At 38.6% G+C, this 24,686-nt stretch overlaps 1 protein-coding gene across 1 annotated transcript in view; it reads right to left on the minus strand.

Moving 5' to 3' along the window:
- The window catches only part of DOCK8 (dedicator of cytokinesis 8), a 107,683-nt gene extending 104,775 nt beyond the window's left edge, over positions 1-2,908 (minus strand). Inside the window, exon 1 of the mRNA XM_067569331.1 lies at positions 2,897-2,908. The gene's annotated coding sequence lies outside the window, so the exon portion shown is untranslated. The remainder of the gene's footprint in view (positions 1-2,896) is intronic.
- Between the last annotated feature and the right edge of the window lie 21,778 nt (positions 2,909-24,686).

Here is a 24,686-nt window from a genome sequence, read left to right on the forward strand (position 1 = left end):
CTATTTCTTTTTACTTGCTGTGTAGCTAAAAAAAATTGTCTACATACAAGCGGCCTATGCAGCAGCTGTCCAGTCTTAGTCAAAGACTATTTATACCCTGTTATAGAACTTCATTATAAATAATTAAGTGGTAAAAAAAGTCACAGTTTAAGATAATCTGTCTTTCCTTTTCTGTGAGCTCTGAGAAAGTCCATGAAAAACTAAGTACAGTGTGACCCATGAAAGATAATTACAGTATTAGAATAACTAATGTACCAATGAGAAGTCCACTGGAATATATTTATCAAATCAGCCTGTTAAACTATCCTTGACTATCAAGAACAAGGACTCTGTTGCAACAGTAGCTTAAATAGTGCAAAAGACCATTTCCTGGAAGTACCAAAAAGAAATGGGATAAACATAGATCACATAATCCAGGTGTATATATCCGGGGATTATTAAAAAAAAACCCCAGCAATTAAGAAAAAGAAGGAATTTGATGTTTCTTATACCATTACACCCTTTATTGTCAATATTACTGCTTCTACTAACTACTCTATATTCTGTTTACATTGCAAGGTTCTTCCGTACAAATAAAACTATGGGCCAAATCCTGAAGTCCTTATTCAAGCAAAACTCTCAGTGAAGGTAACAAGAATTTCAACTGATTACAAACTGAGTAAAATATAAGAACTTCAGGTTTCAGACCAATGACAGTTTTCCTTACTTGTAAAGACCTTTGGATTTGGCCTTATAAAAAGGGTTTTTTTTCCCATTTATAGAAAATTAGGCTATAGGTATTTTACATTTCACTGAGTGAAATTTGTATAAATTCTTGCTTTGTCCTGTTTGCATCTTGTTAGATCTATTCTATCCCTCCCTTTTGTACATCAGTCTTGTTCCACTTCTAAGAACTTGAGGGTATTTTCAGTAGCAAATGCTTGTATCTATAACAAGTGCATCATGAAACTCCATGCCCAGCTGCATCATTTACAGCACCAGGAGGAAAAGTTCCCAATATGATGACTGTAAGAAATGTTCAGGATACTACTCTGATTATATTTACTGTATGTGATCCCAGTGTTATATGACAAGTACATCGATAGAACACAAATCACTTATACATAATTGGCACTGGACATTTGACTGTGCTTTCCACGTGTGCAGAAATCCCCAACTACAGGATTGCCAGATCATATCACTGGATAGTTTGCAATTGCTCTTAAAAGACTATATAGCTAGCTGATGCTCAATCACCTTCAGCCCCACAAGACTGATATGGACTTGAGCTTGTTCTTTGGATTGCTATTACTGAAGTACCCAGCTCTCCCAATTGTCTTCCCATTACTAGCTTGTTGGGCCAATCCAGTTCTTTAAAGGGGATGATAAACCATGAACAAGTTGATTTTTGACAAACACTAGTTATAATGCACAAAATCACGGCCCAACTGAAGAAAACAAAAAAAAAAAAAAACAACCTCCCATTGATTTCAATGGGGCCAGAATTTCACCCCATCTCTCTATATATCCTCTCAAACCAATAGCATTGCATCCGCAGATTAAGTAATCTTGTCTCATCGACATATGAGGCTTAATAGTCACTAAATTCAGGTAGTCTCTGAACTAACATAACCTTTGTCTATAATATGGCACTGCATTCATTAGTTTTGTAAACAATGTAGGTGGAGAGATCAGTGAAAGGCCTGGATTGAAGGCTTTTACAATGAAAACATAAGTAAGGCAGTTGATAGGTCAACAAAAGCCAAGAAATATCCTGCAGTCTGCTTCTAGAAAGATCTGGGAGAAAGACAGCTATTTAATCAATTAAAACACAGGGTATTGTGTGTCTCTCTCCAAACAATGTAGTAGAGACTATTAAATAAATAAAAAAAACTTGTACTCCTTTTGATAAAGGAAACCAGAATAGCCTCTATATTTTTAGAGATGTTTGATCATCCTTCTACAGGATGGGAAAGAATGGAGGTCATCTTCTAAGATATATGTAAGAGGCATCTGAATTCTCTGAAACATCTTTTGGAAAAATCTTCTCTCACTGTCCTATGAATGGGGAAGCCTAAAACTGGCAGGAGTTCCGTGAGCATCATCATAGAGCATGTTGAAAGAATACATTACTCTGGTAGTAAGTTTCCAGGGCAGGCACCATCTGTATTTTGTGTCTAGCTCAGTGCCGAGCACATTGTGAGCTCTTAATAAATAAAATAATAAGTAAATAATGGACTAAACTTCTGTGCTGTTGACTTTTCACTAATTGCCAATATAATGCTAGAAAAATATCCTCAAAATCCTACAGAACTATTGCTAGGTAAAGCATTATGTAGTAAGACATATACCGGCAGAAATATTTGAAAATATAACATGCTATTCCATAGTATTAGTTTACAAAAGATTAAAAACAAATGAGGTAAAGTAACTTAAAATTTATATAAGTGTATCTATAATAATATAAATTTGCTGAAGACATACAGTGTTTTGCAAACAAAATGATGTTGCTTACTAAAATCCAGTTTAAGAATCAATCACTGAATTTACTTTCTGATGTCACACCACCCATTTTCAGCAGCCAAATCAATCACAATTTATTTTGGCTTCTAACTTTTCTAGTCTAGGTGGCAATAATAATCTTTATTATTTGAATTGTGTGCTTTTAACTTTTGCTGTTTTGCACGTTTTCTAGATACAAAGTTTTAAAAGGGGTGAAAAGGATAAAGCTAAATAGAGATGGAATGTAATAGACTAACAGAAAAAATGCAGATTTTCAAAAGAAGAAAAGTCATCATTGCAGCTTATGATACACTGCTGTACACCCCTTCTCCCCCCACACCCAGCATACTCCATCCAATGAAGAGCAATTTAATCATCCTACAGAAATAGCCACAAGTCACTACAGCAGACATACCTTTTTAGATGATGGATTAGAGGCATGTAAGTTGTGACAGCTCACAAAATGGCTGCTACAGGAAATGAAATGTAAAGTTACCAAATTTCCTAACTGCAGAAGTAGGTTGCTGAGAGCAAAAGAAGAAAAAACCCTGCCCTCACCACAGCATTTCAAATTGAGGAAGCGAGCGAAATGCTAGTGCTAAGCCCTGACACGCAGGAAGTGAATGCTTACAGTATTTCCAGTTTTCTCTATCGCTGGGGCACAAATACTCTCCAACTACAAAATGCTCCTACTACTACTCAGAAAAGGGTCAAAATCTCATTCTGGTTTTATTTCACAGCATGGGATACTCACAAATTTCCCCCACTTTTGACAGGCCTTTAAAAAAATCTTGAACTTTGAGGGAATACATTTCCCCTTCTTATAATAAACAGGGGTTAGATTCATCCCTACTGATACACAGCAGGTTGGAGAAGATGCCGAGGGGTTACGCAGCACCTGACTCAAGCAGACCTAGGACATCAACTTTAAAGTAGTGCACACCAACGCATACATTGCACCACCCTTGAAAAGGGCGTAGCATGCTACCCCTTCCCTGTCCAACCAGCTCTGCTGACTGGCATGGGGAAGAGTGAGGATCCATGGTCCTTCTTAACCTCTTCCTCAGGTACCTACCTAGCACACTTGCGGGTAGCAGGGACCACACTGCCCAACAAGCTTCTGGCCAGTCCCTGCAGAGGAGCATGAGGTGAGATACCTTTTGACCTCCACCCCTGAGCCCCAGTGTGTAGAGCTGGCCAGATTTTGGCACTTCAGTTGTTAGCACAGGTAGGAAGAAGACAGATCTGGAGGGCGTTCCTTTGTTACGTATTTGTCATTGAAGACCTTTCCTGAAAAGGCTCTAACATGGAACAGTATATAGCTAAACATCCAGTCATGTCTCTCTGCTCTCTACAGCTAAATATTTGAAACCTAGGCTGGAGTAATTCATAGTTACACCAGTGCATCCAAAACACAACCAAACCCAGTGCTGTCAATTAACCTACGTTAGATTAAGTGTTGTTGCCTGGCAAATAATTTACAATGAGCAATAAATACAATAAAATGGTCATCTGTCACACAGATAATCACAAGAGGAAAAAGCGATGAAGTATGTTGACCTAGCGGTCCAACTAATACATAATCTGGTCTCCAGCAGTGGCCAGGACCAAATGCTTCTTGCTAGGAATGTGTAGGTAACCACACACTGAGCCGTGTCATATGAAGATAATGTTCCTGAGTTACATAATGACCTTTTTATTTTGGGCACACACTCATCTTTGCAGAACACCACTGGCCAGCACTCAGTACACGCACATCTGTGCATTTATGTGCTTACAGGGCTGGGCTCAAACGATTCCAGCAAAAGGCCATAATCTGCAGTCATTTATTTACTTTGATTTATGCTAGCCCACAAACAGACTGCCTATCTCAGGCCCTGAGCACCTTTGACAATCATGTCAAACATACAGTTGCTTCAGCTCACATTGCAGTAGTTTTATTACAGCCTTATGCAGAGGGCAGCAGAAAGCAAGCTCAGTCCCCTAGAAGGGTTCAGTTAACTCAGTCTAAACACATAAATTAGTATAGATGTAAAAACATATACATAAAAAACCTAAACTCAGTACTTACTAGCTGAATACAGGAGAAGCCTGGGGTGCTTATACTTCGTTGACAAAACTGTCCAAGACTCGGCTGGAGGGTAAATTGCTTCCTTACTTCCGCTGATGAATACCTTTAGTTAAAACAGAAAAATGTAAATGTAGTGCACTAGCTGTCCACAATTAAAAACCAACCACCAATAAATGGTAAGGGCAAACTGGTTAATTTCAATTCTCCATCTTTGAATATCTGAGGTACCAATAAGATAGTCAAATATTTTTCCTAGAGTTTAAGCAGCTTAATGATTTACTCTAATGTTTGGAAACATATTTTGATTATTTCCTGCTCTCCTCTTGTTTTGTAGCAAGTGTTAGCCTTCACTGAATTGTTCTTGAAACATTTACAGTCTTCTATTCAGGATTCTGTAAGCTAAATTCTTGGAACTGAGAAATGAAATATAAACTAACAAGAATAATTTGACCCTACATCAAGTGTAATTGGAAGATGAGCAGCAATATTGGTCGTCTGCAAATATGGTTCTGCAAAGGAACTACTACAGAGCAAGAGAACAGAGAGGAACCATCACAGAGGGCAAGCATTTTTAATGAGCTGGTCATGGACCAAAAATGCAATAAGTCAGGACTCCACTGACCGAACAATAAAATCCTATACTTGGATGAATAATACAGCACGTTGTCATTAGCAGCCTGGAAAAAAAGCCCACCAGTCTAAAATACTGTAGTCTTAATAAGAGTATCAGTTGAACATGTAAGAGAGAAATTTCAAAAGCACTCATGGGTTGATTTCAATGAAAACAGAGTTAGGCCAATGCCAAGCGCTTTTGAAAACCCAAGGTGATTGATGCTACAGTCAGCCAATCAAACCCATTGCGTGAATAAACCACTAATTAGTTTGACTAGGTTGCCTTCCCTTAACAACAACATCTTGGTAAATATTCTATGGGGCTCGGGAAATAAACAAAAAATACATAATAATGATTGAGTATTGTCTTGTTTTTGTTTTGAAGCTGGTTATTTACATATTTCACCTTGGGAACATGGGGCAAGACACTCAAGATGCACATGGCAATTAAGTGTCTAATTCCCACCAAAAGTCAATGGGAGTTAGGCAGTTAAAAGCCATCTGCACTTTTGAAAATCTCCACCACAGTAACTTCTTTAAAGAAATAAAGCAAACATTGTGACATTGCCATTACCTGGAAAGTGTGGGATATTTAGCAGCATCCACTAGGGAGTGCAGATTGTCTAGTGGTAAAAGCAGGATATTTGGAGACCATGAGTCTATTCCCAGCTCTACGACTGACTCACTGAATGATTCTGAGCTTAGAACTGGATTTTCCAAAGATGCTGAGCACTCACCACTCCAAATGAAATCAGTGGGAGCTGCAAGTGCTCAGCACCTCTGAAGACCTTTAATCTCCTTCACACCACATTCATATCTGGTGTAATTCTTCCGAAGCTAATCTCCATCAGGGATGAATCAGATCCTCCGCGTTTCAATTTACATGATCTATCTTAGAGTTTTGTTCTGCCACCCATCACTATAGTTTCTCTTCCAAGTAAAACAGATGGGCAATAGATAGCATAGTCCCCAGTGGACTTCACGCAGGCTCTGACTCTTCTCCCTTTTCAAGTTATAGAAGGCTTTCCTTGGGGTAGGATTATATTTAAGTGTGTTAAAGGAGGGTCTTGTTTCACTTCAGACAGCATTATTTCTTTGGAACAGGTCTCACATTTAAAAGAAATTTGGTAGTCCTATCTCCCAGTGAAGGAGAATGAGGTACGTTCTTTGCTACAGGGGACAATCTACATGGGGTTAGGAAACATCATGATGTGATGAACTGAGAAGGCTCTTCTCTCCCCTGGACTCCTTCCTCCAACGCTAGGGAGTATTGCTGGGTTCTCCAACCATCTGATAATCAGGCTGATCAGACCCAACAAGATGGGGCTTTCCTGTTCAATCTGTACTCTCTCCTTTCTTCTCCAGCTCCAGCCCCGAAAAGCCAAAGTACTGCTATGGAGCAGGAAGAAGAGACATCGCAGAAAAAAATAGGATCTTACTCAGTATTGGGATAACAAGGGCTTGGCATGCCAAAATGTTGAGGGATTCGCAAAGCTGATTCAACTGAGAAATAGGTGTTTTTAAAACATAAGTAAAAAGGCACCAAAGGGAAATCCACAGTTTTCCTGTGTCTGGTGTGTTTAAGACAAAATGGGGGACTTTAAAAAAGCAGACAAAACCTGTATACAAAATCAATCTCCCATTACAAGTAACCTCTGATTATGTCTCTGTCACCACACAAAATAAGTCTGTTTTAAGAACCCATGATTTTCCTTTGAAGGGAATGGACTAGATTCTTCCCTATGAAGTATACCACACTAGTCTCATTGACAATAATGGAAGTTGTAGCAGCATTCATCTACTGGCAGATTATGGCTAAATGGTTTGCAAAAACAGATGCCACTCTAGATGAGGGGATAGCATGTCTCTAAATTATACAGGCTGTGGGGTGATTAGGCCCCTAGAATGGGGCATTGTTCTGAGTAACAAAAGGGGAAAGAGACACACAGACCAGAAACCCAACTCACCATCTGATGTAAGTAGATGCAACTCCATGGCCTTCCAAGGAGTTATGCCTCTTACAAGAGGCAATGAATGTGAACCCAGAGATTTTTCAATATCTAACAGAAGGAATAAGTTTGAAAAGGAACACTACAATATTGAAGAGAAAATTGCATTCATTTACAAGAAATTAATAAAGTAAAGAAGGCCAGTTCAATGTAATAAACTTTAGATACCAAAGTATGTAGTATTTCTTGTGTTTCATTTACAAATTTAACTAGTTCTGCTGAATTAAAAATATTGTGTAGTAGGATATCTGTACTACATAATGAAATTCATGGTTTTGCAATAAAATTTTGCTCATTAGCTAGATCTACAAAGACACTCACTGAGAAAACAAAGGCCAAATTTTACCCTTAGATATACACAAACTCAACTTCCATTGGGCTCTGATCCTATATAAATTGATCCTATATAAATGACTCTATACAGGTGCAGAGGTCCATGTGCTTGAATTATTTGTAGGACCCCTTGCAGTCACTAGTAGTGGTGCAAGCATTCCTGAGATCAGAACTGGTGCCCAAATGTATAGCTATGTCAATAAGGCTGCACTAAATTAAATGGTGAATTTCCCATTGGGTCAGATTCTATGTTGCATTGATCTGTAGACATAAACCACGAGAAGGGGTGGGGAGCAAAGATAGCTTTATGTCACCTTTGTTCCTCCCAGACTTTGGACTGCTCTTGGGGGTTGGAGCAGTCCCTGCTCCTACACCTGGTGAATTTCCCCAGAGGTCCATTGACTTCAAAGTAGTAGATGCAGTCTTGCAGGAATTTTTCTGAACTGCTGATTTTAGTTGTGACTTGAGTTTTTTCCCCTCCAACTCCTCTCCAAAACAAAGTGTACTGATTGCAGAATACTCTAAACCAAGCGTGCAACCATGGTTGCAAATAGCAGGTTATTAAATTGTAATGAAGCTTATGGGTCAAAATCACAGAGTTCTGCCAGTGCAGCACTCATTGCAGTCCTGGGCCATCAGAGGGATTAGGCCTAAGTGATAGAACAGAAAAGAAAACAAAAACAACAATTGACCTTCTATTTCTAGAATATTTTAGATCCTCTTTTGGACACTCCTAATTGACCTAGTTCCCCTGAGCTATAATTAAAAATGGTGATGGCTGTGGTTTTATGAAAGGAGCATAAAATTCAGAGAAGAGTAACGCCCATTGAAATCAATATGAAGATTCACAAAGAGATCAAGGACCCCTTGGTCAAGCTCATAGCATAGAAAGAACAAGGGGCCCTCCAAATTGGGTAGTACCTGTCACATAAGGAGGATGAGGGAGAAACAAATCACAGAGATAAGTGCCCTGAAGAGAGAGAATCTTCTAATGAAGATGTCCAAGAGAAGATATTCAAAAGAAAAATCACTACACATAAATAATTTTATCCATATACAGTTGTATGGAAAGCCAATTTCAATTGCAAGGCAAAAAAATGTCTTGCGTCACTCTCAAAAATGCAGAATCAAAAATACTAATTAGCAACTGATAAGTAAAATAAATTCATCAATCCCAGTGAGAAAGAAAAAAAAATATTAGAAATGAACAGGCCATTCTCAGACTTCAGACATTCTTATTCCATGCAGACATTCTTATTCCATGAGCTTCCCAGGCCCACAATGGAATGGTGATGCAATTAATTCATTGCACTAAAGATGAGATGACAGAGACTAAGGCATATTAGAGATGATCTCAGGCACATTAGTCTGCGCTACAAAGAGGTGCTGAAGACTAGGCACATGTAAGAGCTCTTATTGAGAAATATGCTTTTGTATATTGACAATTATTGTATCAATATTAAGATATATATTGAATTGTCTTTAAAGCAAAGATATGATTGTACATAATGTATATAGCAGGTTTTTAAGTAGGGTTTCACTCTAAGATCTACCCATCAAAGTATTTCCTTTTTTTAACTGGATCTGCTAAATACAGGTTTGAAAAAGAATACAACAGGCATTCTGGTGCCATGGTGGTCAGGGGGACAATACAAAATTTGGGTAAATCTAAAAACAGAGCAAAAGAGAAAGAGAACAATTTTCAAGCTCACAGGTAGGGCCTCTGCACTGTGGCATGGCCTTAGTTAGGTCTATCAGACTAAGAAAGACTACCTATTAAGGGAACAAAAATCCCAAACTGGACAACTGATTTTTAATTGCTGGAGAATCATGCAAAGTCTTCCCACAGTCAGCTTGGGGTGCAGTTGACTGTGCAGAAATTGATGAAGAACTCTGGACCAAAAATCATCCTCATCTTTATGTTGTCAGTTAGTTAGTAGGAAGGCAGGAGGCCAGTTTTCATTTTCAGCCCTGGTTAAACAAGCCAGTCATTCGATGCACTGAGGATTTTTAAGCGCTCCTCAGTTTAGCTGCTTGTCCTTCAAGGGAGAGTAATATAACATGCACTCAAATTAATTTTAAAATAACCATTTCTGGCAGAAGGAGGGAGGGCAACCATATTTCACTACCACATAAACAAAGTTAAGACTCAGGATTTGGTCATCTTGGTCCATGTGTTTGTGCATTTTTAAAATCATGCTCTGTGGATCATGCACAAAGGATATGGTACAGTACAGGCTGGTGGCTAGTTGGCTTCTGTGTTTAAAGTATTAAATGTATAGAAGAATATTTTACTTTGCCTCCCAATCTTGTCATTACTTGCTGGGATTAGAGGGGAGAAAACAGCTAAGGAATGCATTTACTGTATTTACTTTTCCATCTATAATATTTCGTGTGATCAGTACACTTGCACTTCCTAGAAAACAAGGAGCTATGTAAAACTTGAAGATTCAGTTTAATGCACCTCTGTGCTCAAACTGCCTGTAAATACATAACATTAACTTGGAAAAGTGGATGTAAAAATGAAATTGGACACAGTAGATCATTCATGGAGAAGATATAAATGGTTACCTGTGAATATTTCACACATTAATTTTGAATGGAAATTATTAATTTTGTTTGAAAAAATGGGATCTGCATTTAATAAAATGAGTCTGTTACCCCAATGTGGCTGAAAAATGTAATCAACATACAACATTATATACATAAGTCACCTGTACCAGATAAATTAATCCAATTTTATCTAGTTTTTTAGTATTCAGTGCTTGCTTCTGGGTTCTCTCATTACTGCAGGTTTACCAAAAAAGCTTAGATAAAAAGTTCTTTTAATGCACTTTTGAATAAAGAAGACTCTGAACTAAACCCCTGAATAAGGATACCCCATAGGAAAGTGGGATCTGGATCCAGAGCTAAACTTCACAGCTAAGGTGCATCTCTGCTCATTGTTGGGCTGTTTAAATTGCTTTCTGTAAAAAAGCTTGGATTGTCAGCAGCATAGTCTAACCAAATCAGAAGGATGAGTCCCCAGCTGTTCTATCAGAACAACTAAGATATTTGTGCCCTCATTTACACCCATGCTCATATTGTGATTTAGCTTGCCATAAAACAAATGACAACATTCTCCTTTTTTCTTTGTTGGATACTTGTACTGTCTACAGCTTCCTATTAATCCAGAAACATATTCAAACAAGATGATTATAAAGTGAGTGCAAGGACATTTATTCCAGCTCACAATTTCAACTAAAGTCAAAATAAACACAGTTCCATATTTGAGCACAGAATGTAATTTTAAATTTTCTTACTCTTATTATTCCAGGTTCAATCTTTCATCCAGCAGAAACACAAGGCATTTCCACTCCATGTTTATTTTCAAGCCAGACACAAAAACTAAATTTAAAAGTTTTTCAAAGCAAATCCAAGGACTGCACTAACAAAAGGCTACTGCAATAAAAGCAACTTTGCAAAATTTACAATTAACTTAACAGTTTGAAATTTTTTCTTCTTCTTTTCCCCCATCTTACCTTTTTTTTTTTTTGGGGGGGGGGGGGCGGGGGCACAAAAGACTACAACCAAAGACAAGACATAATGAAAAGAATAAGACCTTAAATCTGGTGATGAATATCGATCAATGGAATTGTCTCTCTTTTTTGCTGCTAACTACAGAGTCATGGCTGGGCATTTTTCTCTGGAAGAGGAGGGACCTTTCCTTCCATTCTGTATCATGTTTCTTTTTCAGCTGGCATCTTTGGAGGAGTTCACAATACCATTCATGTGAATGAAATGGATGGATCTTAATGGCTGTAATAAGAGCAAGGCCACTTCAAAAGCCACAGGGACAGCTAAAACAAATCAGCTATTACACAGATTAGCAGTAGGAGTTGGAAAAACATTATTCATGCTTTGACCCTTGTTCCCCAAGGAGACAGGATTTTGCGCATTTGAAATTGTGGCAGGTTTTGGAGTGCCTTGCAATTTGTTTCAGAATGGCAAGATTGGATCCCTGTTGTGATGTTTCTGCTGACACATTTTTGGTCTTTATACAGCTTTCCTGTGTCTGATAGCTTTATTACTACTTCCTTAACCATTCTTCAGTTCTAGTTTAGAAGGTGCAGCTGCAGCTATGTTTCTTTTCCCTTGTGGCTTTAAACCAAAGGTGACATTGAAATAGGGCTGGCTACTACTGAAAACAAAATAAACTCCCCCAGATTTGGACAGTTGCTTTTATCATTATTTGGTAGTTTGAAAAGCAGACAGGAGGGTAAAAGCCTGTGGCTGATTCATTAAAAATTAGTGAGAAGCAGGTGTGTAATTGGAATATAAAGTAAAACTTGATTGTCATTTTGTCCAATGTGTGATTTACATCATGGACAGCACCATGATACCTGAATGCATTTAAGGATTATACAGTCAGTATTGGTTGTGTATTGCTCATGATGATGATTGATTATTTAATAGTTGTGTTGCAGTGGTTCCCAAAGGTCACAATCAGGCTTGGGGTTGCGCTAGGTGCTGTATGTACTTACACAAAGACACAGCTTTTGTCCCAAAGAGTTTACAATCTAACAGAGTAACATTAAACATTAATAAACAAAGTCTGATACTGTTGGGATTTTTGTTTTGTTTTTTCTTATTTCTGAGGATAATGTGTCTTCAGAGACACTACTTTTTTCTTTTTTCAAACACACACATACACACACTGTCGGAGCCCAATCTCACTCCCATTAAGACATGGGTGCTGCCACACCCACTGTCTTGAAATGGTTTCCATTATATACAGGGTGTACAGCTGGGTTCAGTAGCTCTCAGCACCCACTATAAAAATTGTTCCAGCACCCATGCATTAAGTTTATGTGAATTTTGGCTTTAACTTCTACAGGAGCGAGAGCGGTACCTATAATTTATTCACAAATTGGGAGTCATTGGGAATGCTCCTGTGAGTAAGAAAGCCTGCAGAATTTGGCCCTAAGTTTACAAGCAACTTGTTAAAAAGAAATCGCAATATATATTTTATCTGACGACTCTGGAAATAATTTCATTAGAACATGGAAAATTAAATAGCTTGGGCACATTTTTCTCTAGCAGTTAACAATTATATTTCACACAAAGATAAAAACAAAACCTGCAATGTGAACACTTTCAAGTATTGGCAAAGTTTTGACTCATGTTTAATTTTACTTTAAAGATATGCTTAGGGTAAGGATTTTGCTGCTGTTGTTGTTATGTTTATTACCAAACACCAATTATACAGTAGTTGATTTAAAATTTATTCTTATCCAGTCAGATTCACCTGCACTCTAAGGAAAAATACTAGCACCAAGCCTGGCTGTGTGATAGCATATGATTACTGACGTCTAGAAGGAATGAGTGGTTCCTCAATTTCTAACCTATTCTTTAAAGTTATTTAAAAAGCAGACATTTCATACCAGCAGCAGGGCAGCTGATGATTAAAAGACCACAGAAGAAGAAGTGGTGCTGTGCCTACTTGTATTCTATGTAAACAGAAAAAGGATTTCCTTCAGAGCATAGTTCTTGGCTGCAAGACAGTGGTTGTAAAAGTTAAATCTTGTGCATATTTGAAACAGCCTTAATTCCAGTAAACTTGATATTCTAAGGACTTCTACAGCAAGTGAGATCTGTTGAACTCAGTCATGATTACAGAAAAGGGCAGATTTTGACTTAAAGAAAAGAAAGACCTTTGTTACAAAACCTGAAACAAACCCCAGGACAGGTGAAACTGGCTTTACCTGGGATTTTGTTATCAACACAAAACTTGAACCAGATTTTTTAATCTTCTGGCAAATCCCATCTGAATTTCTAGTGAACCTGGCCTAGGTTTTTTGTTATTTTGCATGGAAACCATAAGAAATTCAGTGGTTTTACATGGCTTGACAACAAACCAGACAAATCTTGGCAGTTTTGGCAGAGTTGTGCTTTGAATTTTGAAGTGCATTCAAATCTTCTGAGAATAAAGTAACTGCCGGACTCCCAAAGATTCCATAATAGCCACCTTGAGACTGAAAACATGCAGAGTATCTCCAGCTGGCCTTTTGCTCTGACTCACTCCAACATGCCACTTTCTCCTGCTAGGTGAGAAGTAGCCAGCCAAGACTTTTGCATTGCAATCCACCACTGCATGGTGTATTGTAGAGGAGTTTACTTGCTGCACAAGCAGCCTTCTGAAGATACATATCCCAAAATAAGAACAAGCCCTCCCATGAGGCTGGTATTTTTTACTCCAAAAGGCCATGAAGAAAAGCTGCAGATTTTGGATTTGAATTTGTCCAAAGTTTGAGGATATTGGATCCAGAGTTCTGGTTGGACCTATTTTACTGTGGTTATATTTTTTATGGCAAGCATGAAGGTGGGCATGTTATCAATTAAACTCTTTCCAGGGTGTTTTTTTCTTCATTAGTGAAGATAGTCTAAGGTATGTTTTTACATAAGAAAACTTCTAGTTGGGGAGGAAAAATGGCAAGAAATTTTAACTGTGTCAATAAATTGTCGTGTTTGATTACTATACAACCTAAAAAGTGACAGAGGATGTGAAATATGTACAGTTTGGTTCCTTGGCTGTTTTCACTTAACCTCTGAAAAACAGAGTAAATGTTTAGAAAGATTAATATAAACCTTCCTGCCTGGCATCGGATGGGATTAACATTTTTCTCATTCCACAATTGCATTTTTGTTGAGTAAGATTAATGTTTGCCATGTCATAAACAAAAGAACTGCTCCATAAATTGCAGCACAAACATCTTAAAGTACGTATATGTTCAAAGTAAGTATGAAATCTGTCATCAAACAGTATAGTGACACTTTTCAGAATGCTGTGACACAGTTATATTGGTCAGAAACTAAATTTTATTTCCTGCCCCTGGTCACCTGCCTTGGGTCACAAAAAAGGATAATACTCCTATCACACAACAGAGGTCAGTATCACTGATTCCAGTGGTACTGTTCCCTCTTCCTCTAAATACAATTAAAATATAATATCATTCACAAATAACTATTCTAACAAACTAATGGAGATATCTAGGACTATCTGACTCCCTGGGAGATGATGATTATTCTGATGCATACTTAACATCTGTCAGTAATGACTGCCATTGAATGAACTTCACTGGCTTTCTGATCACATGCTACTTCTTAGTCCCTAAACAGTTCTTTCTGCAGTAGCCTGTTCAGCTGCTAAAATGGATCTGCATTATGGAGCCTGCATTTGCTGCTCCGGGTATTTTTCACTGATATTTGACTGGGTGGGCACGTTTTCCTAATTACCCACTTATTTCAGTGGCTGTTGTCACATCTTGTTTGGATGTGACTGTAAACCAATAGGCAGATTCACCAGTCAGAGAAGGTAAAAATAGAGCTCCTCCTATAAGTCAGTTTAAGTCCTTTTCCTCAGGGCTCCCTTTATTAACACAAAAGGATGCAAATCACTTGGCAACAATTATCAGAAACCATTTTAGTTCTCAGAAAGCTGGAAGAGAATGTGGCCCTCTCCTTTCCTTTTATAGTCCCACCCAGACCAGCCATGTGACAGGTAAGGAATCTTTTAACCCCTTGCACATTGGATCATAGGACTAGACACCTTGTCACAGTGATGTATATGCATTCTGCAGTGTTCACTTACAAATCTACCTTAGTTTTGGTCTCTATAAACAACAGACCCAACCAAATTTCCTTCTATGACATGTTACCTCTCTAGTGTGCTTTTGGCTATAAAAGCCAGAATCTTGCCTCAAATAAGCACATCTTTGGCAAGTAGAAAGATACAGAGATTTCTTTAACTTTATCATATGAATTAACCTATCAGGATTATGGTGTAATCTTGAAATAATATTTGCATAATTTAGAAATGCAACTCTCTGTTCCACAGCTTGCTCCCTTGACCATCTACACTACATGAAGAAACATGGGCTACCACAGTTCTTTGTCAGGATTAGGGACATCTATATTATCATTCATTTTATTGCCAGTATAATAGGCTACAGACTAAAATACTGGGCAACCAGTAACAGGCTAAAAGATTGTTGCTTAACTTGGTTACAGAAATGTCTTTTCCCAACCACACTGGTGGTAAACAAAAAAGCTATAACACTGTTCTTCTTTTCAGGTAGGCAAGGCTCTTATGCATACAGCTTTAATTTGGGTGTGGTAAAACTGGATCATATGGTTTGATGTGCCATGTGGATGGGACCAAACCTTGGTATAACTGAGTTAAAAATGTGCCTTAGCCCAAGTAGAGATCCGAGCCAGAACATGATTTTTTAATCCTGTTTATAAAACATGGTTTGGATCCATCCACAATGGCCACTCAAACTGTGCCTAAAGTATGCTTAAGTAGGGTTTTAAAACATATTTAAAAGCACTAGGACCTCATACTAATTTACCTAATCATCGGAAACAGACTGGCAAAGGCAAAGGCAAATTTATTTTCTCTAGGGCTGATGAAATGATAACATAGCAAGCTTTTCAACTACTATAAGGTTATCTCTAAAGTTGTTTATATTGGATGTAATCCATCACAGAACCTACTATAATATTCCTGACTTCCTCTGTGGTGAAATTACTTAAAGCTGCATCATCTCTCTAAGGCACATCCTTCCTGTGGAGTGGGGAAGAGGTGTAAAGCTCAGGAAGGACCCAGGAGGCTGAGTCTGCCTCAGGGAGCAGAGACTGTAGGCACACAAAGGGACATCATCGGGTGGAGCTTACTCCCACACATGCAACCAGCCAGCAGTTCTAACTGAAGTATAATGGGAGTGATGGAGTTACGGTCCCAGCTCCTCTCCATAAGTGGTGTACACCCCTGAGGAAGTAGGGAGGGAGCAGTCTGGATATTCACGTGTGTGCATGGGCTGCAATTGCAACTGGCCCTTCTGAATACTGTGTGAAGGGAGAATGGCTCAGGCTCAGATCCTCAAAGGTATGTAGGCACCTAATTCCTATTGATTGCTTGTGCTGTCTCCCTCCTGCACATTTCCATAAAGGCCAGGCACAATCTGGTACCTATACAAATAGAAGCCCAGAAGATTTCAAGACAACAATGCCATGATAGCAAAGAAAAGTCCTTTCAAAGGTTTGCAGTGAGAAAGGGGAAGATGTGGCTTTTCATAAAGATGTTCTCATAGAACCATAGAATCGTAGGACTGGAAGGAACGTTGAGAGGTTTTCTAGTCCAGTCCCCTGCATGCAAAGTGAGACTAAGTCTTGTAGACCTCCCTAACAGGTGTCTGTCCAACCTGCTCTTAAAAATCTCTATGGCAGAGCTTCCACAACCTTCCTAGGCAATTTATTCCAGTGCTTAACTATCCTGACAGTTAGGATATTTTTCCTAATGTCAGCCTAAACCTCCCTTGCTGCAATTTAAACCCGATGCTTCTTGTCCTATCCTCAGAGGTTAACGAGAACAATTCTCCTCCCTCCTCCTTATAACAATCTTTTATGTACTTGAAATCTGTCCCCCCTCAGTCTTCTCTTCTCCAGAATAAACAAACCCAACTTTTTTCAATCTTCCTTCATATGTCATGTTTTCTAGACCTGTAATCATTTTTGTTGTTCTTCTCCGGACTTTCTCCAATTTGTCCACATCTTTCCTGAAATGTGGTACTCTGAACTGGACACAGTACTCCACCTGAGGCCTAATAAAGGCTTGCAAGGTTGGGTCCTCAATAAATAATTGGGGGGAAAAATGAGTCATTAAGATCTGTTCAGCACCTCAAACAGTGATGTGCAAAGGGAAATGCACATTTTCCCCTCTTGGGAAAAAGTTCCAATATGCCTAGTGACAAAAGAAGGAAATAATTAAAGAAAAGTAGAAATGAGTGAAAAAGAAATAGTATACAATTCCTTTTAATTCCTAGCATAATTTGTCAAGAATCCCTATGACTGAAGCAAAAGGATCTAAAACAAGAATAATAGCGTACTCAGTATTTAACAACCAAGACACAAGTCTATTTTACAGCCTCTCTGCACATGGAATTCCAAGTAATTTCACATGGAAGATTTACAGGACCCGCCCCATAATATTTAATTTTATGTAAGTAAACATCTAATAAAAAATTGGCCTTTGTAATAAAGAAGACTACTAATAGACAGGTTGTTGCATATGAAATATGAAACTGATATCAATCCTATTTTATTCTTAATCTGTTATTAGTGGTGAATGATACACATGCCAGATACAAAAACACTATTATCTCACAAATGTAGTATGTGAAAAGCAGTCTGTTCCCATAACAACAAGCAACTTAAGACTGTATTTTTCATCATTTCTAGCAGCAAAGATTAGGCTCACAAAATGGAAAATCTGTTTAAAAAAAGGTTCAATAATGATTTTGTAAGCCCCTGCATATTGTATATTTAAGGAACAGATTTCAAATGCATTCAAATTTATTAGCATTTGGATGCCTTTAAATGAACTAACTAGGGCCATGATCTTGCAAAACCTTACTCACTTGAGTAATCCTTGCTTACATGATTAGTCCCACTGGAGACAACTCATGTGATTAGGGCTCAATCCTGCACAACCTTCTTGCCAAATTCTGCTCTCACTTGTTAGTGCGACTCATTTATTAGATAGATTTAATAAAAATTAAAAAAAAAAAAGTATTTTATCCTATCACTGCCATGCCAATATAAGTAATTCAGAGAATGGCTAAATTGTCACACTTTATATTAAGGGTACATTTATGTTCCTAAAGGATTAATAAATGATGAATTGATGTTATAAGCATGCTACATACATGAATAGTATGTGTTATAGATGGCTATAAGAACATCAGTAGATGATATTAAGATGATTATAAGCCATGGTAATAGCCAGCGTATTGACCTAACAATTTATTAAGACATCTATTAATGATTTTAGCACTTTAAAACACATATATTAAAGTACCCTTAATATACAATGTGGTCAAAAGGATATATTTTTAGTACACTTCCCAAAAGCAAAGAACTTTTTGTAATTTTGTTAACTGAATTTTCATTACAAAAATACAAATTCATTAAAAGAAATAGCTTGACCTAAGCATCGAAAGTTCTGGAATAATACATATTTATATCTTTTTGACTTGCGGATAATTAATATCTTGTTCTTATCAATATAATAAATGGCTTTATGAAATCCAGTGCAAAATGTCCATGCCAAGAACCCATAAGTAAGGCACAACTATTAGGGCACACTGGATGTGTTTGTTCTATCTCTGAGACCTTCTCACCCTGTATGCCCCATCTCTGCAGTTGCGATAGGCTGTCATGCTCTTGAAGTAAATCCCCAACTTCTGGTTATTTTGAATGAATTCCCTGAGGCCATTCTCAAAGAAAGGTCTTTGCCCTTTGAATTAATTTCTTGTGGCCCACCAGAATCAGAGCTTGCTAAACTTTGGAAGGTGATGTAAGAGGGACCTATTCAACCTGGCTTTCTGATATTAGCTAGGTATAACTTGGAAGGTGTCTGGATCACCTTATTGTCATTGGGTTAGGTGTGCTTAGAAAATGCCTACCCTGCAAATTAAACTGTACTTGCCTTAGTTTAGCTAGTATGGGTAATAGTATGGGTAGTGAGGACATGGGGGCATGGTGTAGCCTCCCCAATACAAGCCCGCTGGTCATACTCAGGTTGCTGGCCCATGGCTGGGTCCTTACTGCCCTAACTTCACTGCTATTGTTACCCACCCTAGCTAGATGAAAGCTAGTAGGCATACCTGTGCTACAATTATAACTTTATCTGTGGTGTAGGCATATCTTTAGAATAGTGTGGGAAGTGGTGATTTTTGCAACCAAATGTTGACTGTAGTTATTGGTTGTTTTTTAATGTTTGTAGGCACTCCCAGATATTTTTTGGTGGGCATGACCTAAATCATTGTATAAACAAATACATTCATAAAAATAGAACACAAAAGCTAATTTTGTTCTATAACTGTGATCTTACTGGGTTATTTTAGAAGGAACCGTGACAGGAATTAATGGGAAACAATGTTATGTGAACTATAATGTGCAGATATTGATAGAGGGCTGAAGCAGCTGCAAATGGGATTTCTATTTGGTTGGAAAGTGTGGTGAGGATAGCAATCTGTATGGTCACATGACTGATGACTAAATGATATGTGGTAAGAAGGAGCAGTGCTGTTGCTTTGAATGGTTTTATATTTTGTAACTTCTGTGTTATAGAGTTTTCAGATGTATGTCAATGGTGACTAGGGCTCTGGATGGGTGCTCTTTGGCCCACAGATTCTTTCAGACTAAAATAAAAATGAATAAATATCATGGTGGATGTAAAGTAGAACAGCAAGATAAAATAGTAAACTGCATTAACTAAACGAGAGCAATATACAATCTAGATTCTGTTCTGTGATTGTTATTTATGTTTATCCAAAGATATTGCTGAGTCAAATTATCCTAATTTAAATTCATAATGTTCAGTCTCTGAAAACCACACTGTCAGTTGCTCAGTTACTAGGTGTTATACGTATCACCTTCAGCACTGATGAGCTGCTTTTCTGTTTGATTTTTCTCCCATAGCATTTGTTGCTTTTGCATATAAACCACAACTTTTAAATAGATATAGTTACACACGCAAGTATATTTACCAGCTCAGTCCTTTTATGATCTAAAGCAGTGTTTCTCGACCTTTTTTATATCAAGGACCAGCTTGCTGCCTTCCTAAACTGTGTCAGTGAGATCTCCGGGACCAGGGCCTGTCCATAGTAGTCACTGAGAAACACTGATCTAAAGTACAGTACATGTTTGATTCAACAGAAATGATCTATTGTATCATACTACATCCTTGATTCTGCAGTCTTTGCACACCTAAAATTCCCAAGGAATGCAGAATCAGGCCCTAAATAGCATTAAGAGACTTTTATTAGTAAAGATTTACTGCTGTGATTTAACCTAGATTGTTCCTTTCCTTTGTAAGTTTTACATATATACAGAAAGCCAAACTGAAATTTTAAAAAGCCCCTATATTTAGTGTTCTTCTGGCCTTAAATTTAGGTTTTGTTAAAAAAGAATTTACAAAAGTGAAGATTAAATGAATTTTTTTGTATTTATTTTACTTTTATTATTTGTATTATGATTGTGACCAGAAGCTGCAATCAGATAAGGGCCTTATTGTTTTGGGCAGTGAACCAACATATAGTAAGAGACAGATCCTGACCTGAAAAGTTACAATCAAAGATGCTGGTTCTTCAACACGCATGTGCCATAAGCAACTTTACCCATGAGAGTAGTCCCATTATAATCAAAGGGACTATTCGCATGAGTATGGTTAAACACTTCCTCAAGTATCTGGAGGATCAGACCACAAGAGATGCAACTGGCTAGTGTAACAAGCAAACAAAGGGAGTGGGGAAGGGAAGATTAGGGTAACAGTGACAGGAAGGCATGGTTATGTACACAGACTACATGTAAAACTTGCAAGTTTGAAGGTATTTTAAGATATGAATAAAAATGAGACCTGTTTTAAATTAACAGTGCTTGTAATGTGATAATTGTTCCTCTGCAGTGTTTGCAATCCAAATGTCTTGCACTGCATGAAAACCAAGAAGTGACATTGACTACAAAAAAAACATGTCTATCTTCACTGTCAGAAATGAGCCAAGTGCAAAAAGTAAAAACTGAGGGAAGTGAAATATTTAACAAACAATATAAATAGTGTAAGATGAAATGAAATGTTAGTACTCTTTCAGTTTTAATGATCAAGGGTAATATTTACAGGTAAAGAAGTAGCTGGCCCTTTAAACAAAAGACCATTGAGCATACCCCCACCTGTGACTGATCATCCAGGGGACATCTGATGCAGAAGGCATCAAACTCTTTGGGGGCAAGGACCATCTTTTTGTTCTGTTTGTACAGCACCTAGCAGAATTGGATCCTGCTCCTTGATTAGGGCTCCTAGGCAGTGCTTAAAGTGGTCTGAAAATAGTGGTGGCAGCTGGAGTGTCAATCGCTTTCTACAGAAATGAAAGCAACATCACATCAGCCTGCCCTCCTGCCCTCCACCAATTCTCTCTCCCTCACCTCATCCCTATCAATTCTGTCACCTCAGCCTCACCTCTACTCCTTCTGTGTTCTTGGGGTTCTCCAGTCCCCTCCCCCAGACCGGGGGGGCTGTGGCAGGGTCCCTTGTTTCCCTTCCCTTCCCCGGCCTGGCGTTGCAGGGAGGGAAAGAGGAGGGGTGAGGGGTAGAGCAGCCATCCTGTTGCTCATAGGATGAGTGGAGTGGGGAGGGCAGAAGAGAAGAGAGGAGGGAGTGGAGCCATTCTGAGCAGCTGGACTTTTTCTTCTGGCATGGCATTTGGCTCCTGTGAAACTGGTGTTGGCTCCAGAGAGGAAAATGGCTGCTCTACAGCAGAAGGCAGGGAAGTAGGGAAAACAGCCAATCAGAGGGAGGTTAATATACATTTTTATTTTCCCCCTTCTGAGAAGCAGGCCCACTTTAAGCACTGCTCCTAGGTGCTACAGTGGTACAAATAAATAATAAATAGATACCAGCAAGTAGCTCAGTTGAACTGGAGAGCTGCAGTGAATAGGTAGGCTTCTGCAGGAAACTCTAGGGCAAGCGGAAGAAGACAGGTTATATAGGATTCTTTGGCAGGTGTCCTGTAGACTGTAATCCTGCAGGGAGCAGGCTAGGAATGAGAAGGGAGAAAAGAAGGCTTGTGGAGAGTAATCCAGTAGGGAGCAGATAGGCCCCTGTAGAAGTCGTCCCCGTCCCCCCTCCTCCCCCTCTGCCCATGTCACGAGGAAAGGAGACGACTGGTAAATTGAATTTGTGTTTAAATAAATTCATTTTGAAGAAATAAAACCAAACCCCGAAGAAAGAAGATTAAAACTCCATGACTGGAATGTGTTCTCTGGTGCATGGGCTGATGAATTAGCCCGTTGATTTGCATTGACTTATCTTGGCAGTGTCCCTTTAAAAAACAAACAAACAAGTGAATGTTGCTGCTGTGCATTAAGTTTGCTTTTGTTGAAGACATGGAGCTAAGTGCTACTGTCAATGGGATTATTCCCATGAACAGGACAAATAGGATTTGGCCCATATAGTAGCAATCTGTAACTTCTAAAGAAGGAACTAAAATATAAATTCTACTAGTAAATATATACAACTGTCAACATTCTCTTTACTTTTCATTTTTACATATGTCAGCTCTGTAGAACAAAACCATTCCAGAATGATGCTTGTAAAATAAATCTAAGTATTGTTTAGTTATAATCATAGATCCAGAACATGATGGATTTAAATATTTGTTTCACTACACAAACTTTCAGCATTGACACTGCAAACCATAAGACAAATTTAATTCCACAATTTTTCTCTTTAGCAAATCTTACATGAGATGTGGCTAGATAATGCATAAGGCCAGATTCACAGGTATGCTTCAGCAACTTTGGCAATACAAAACATTACCAGAGCAGCAAAAAGCGGCCAAAGTAATGGGTGAATCTGGTCCTAAAAGTAGAGAAACTGCAATACAACTCAATCCTGCACTCCTTACTCAAGCAAAATTCCTACTGAAGTCAATGGGAAGTTTGCCAAAGAAAAGAGTGCTGGATTAAGTCATCCATCTGAAAATCTCTCAATATAATTCTGCATGGTTCCAAAGAATATATTCTGCCACAACTTGAAATGAACTCTTGAAGTGTTTGGAAAGGTAAAATGATGTGCAATTTTGTCATGGGAAATGTAATTTTATCCTTAAATAACTACAAATTCCATCTCTTTCAAAAAATCGCTGTGCATTATTATATTTTATTATTATTATTATTATTATTGGTCAGGCACAGAGATGGGCTTGTTTACTGTTAGTAATAAAATCATTATCCATATTGGCAAACTCAGGTAATTTGTTTTTAAACCAACTACTTGGAACTGAGACTTTTGAAGCAAGATAATTAGGCTGTAAAGAGGCCCTGTATTTTCTCTTACCCTAACAACATCAAAATAAACGTCTTGATTTCTCAGTGTTACCATAACACACACATGGGCTGAACAGTCAGCACTTTTGTATGGAAAAAGGCCATAGTTTAAACTCTACTAGAGTAAAAGGTTACCAGTCAGAGGGTGGCATATTAGAGTTTAACTTTGGTCTTCATAGCGTAAAAATTAAAATAATATTTTTCATTTTAAATCATACTGTGATTCTTAATATAAAAAGGCAGAAAGAGAAAATCTGTGAGAAAGATGGGAAGTGTCACCTTAATACTAACTGCATATGAAGAAAAACCTGGTATTGCGAATAGAATCATCCTAGCCATAAGACATTTATGCTATTACATCTCAAGGAAATAAATCTCTTTAACCTCAACCCACTGTACGAGGAGCACAGTTTACAAGCAGACTCAGGGCTTGTCCTGACAAAACGATTCGAACTTAGTAACCAATCACGTGAGGCATTTGACATTTCCCACCTGTCAGAAAAATAAACCCAGTGCGTGGAGTGAATAAAAGAACCGTCCCACACCCGGGCAAAGCATCAGCTTTCCGGGGAGGGGACTTTTAGAGTGAACTTCTTTAGGAGGAAGGAAAGAAGAAGAAGAAAAAAAAAGCAAGTTGCAGCTAGTCCCGGCCACCGCTGTGCCAAGTCAGGGTAATGTAAATAAGAGAAAGCCTTTAAATTGTGTGAGCTTTTAATTGTTTTATAACGCAAAATCCACGAGGAGAGACATGCTGTAAACCGAAGCCGCCGAGCGGGAGCTTCCCTCCACATGAGGGGAACGGTGGCGGGTCTCTCTAGTTATCAGGGGCATGCAGATGGCTCCACGCCCGAGGTCTCGTTGGGACCGGGAACCCACTCACACCCCGAATCGTCCAGCTCTGCCTGCAGCACGGAGGAGCTGCTCTCACCAACCCGATTGCGGAAAGTTTGGAGGTCAAGAAAAGTCTCTTACCTGTTGATTTTCAGGGCAAATGCCCTTCTGTCAACGGCGGGTAAAGTGGCCATGCCTGACAGCGTGCCTCTGCTCCTACGATCCTGAGGAGGGGAGAGGCTGGTAATTTCCACTCAGGGCGCTTACTAAGTGTATCATACCAAGGGCTAAGGACGAGCTTCATCTGTCAGTGCTGGGTGGAAACTTCCGCATTTCACCTTCCTCGCTGAAATTGGCCAAGTGGGAGGGATCAGCTTCTGTCAGCTACTCATTTACCCTAGAGAAAAGCTTGGGCACCAATCCCG

This window comes from Emydura macquarii, unplaced genomic scaffold (assembly GCF_026122565.2).
Source record: "Emydura macquarii macquarii isolate MOO-44397 ecotype Brisbane River unplaced genomic scaffold, CSIRO-AGI_Emac_v2 contig_2897, whole genome shotgun sequence".
Taxonomy (NCBI): Eukaryota; Metazoa; Chordata; order Testudines; family Chelidae; genus Emydura; species Emydura macquarii.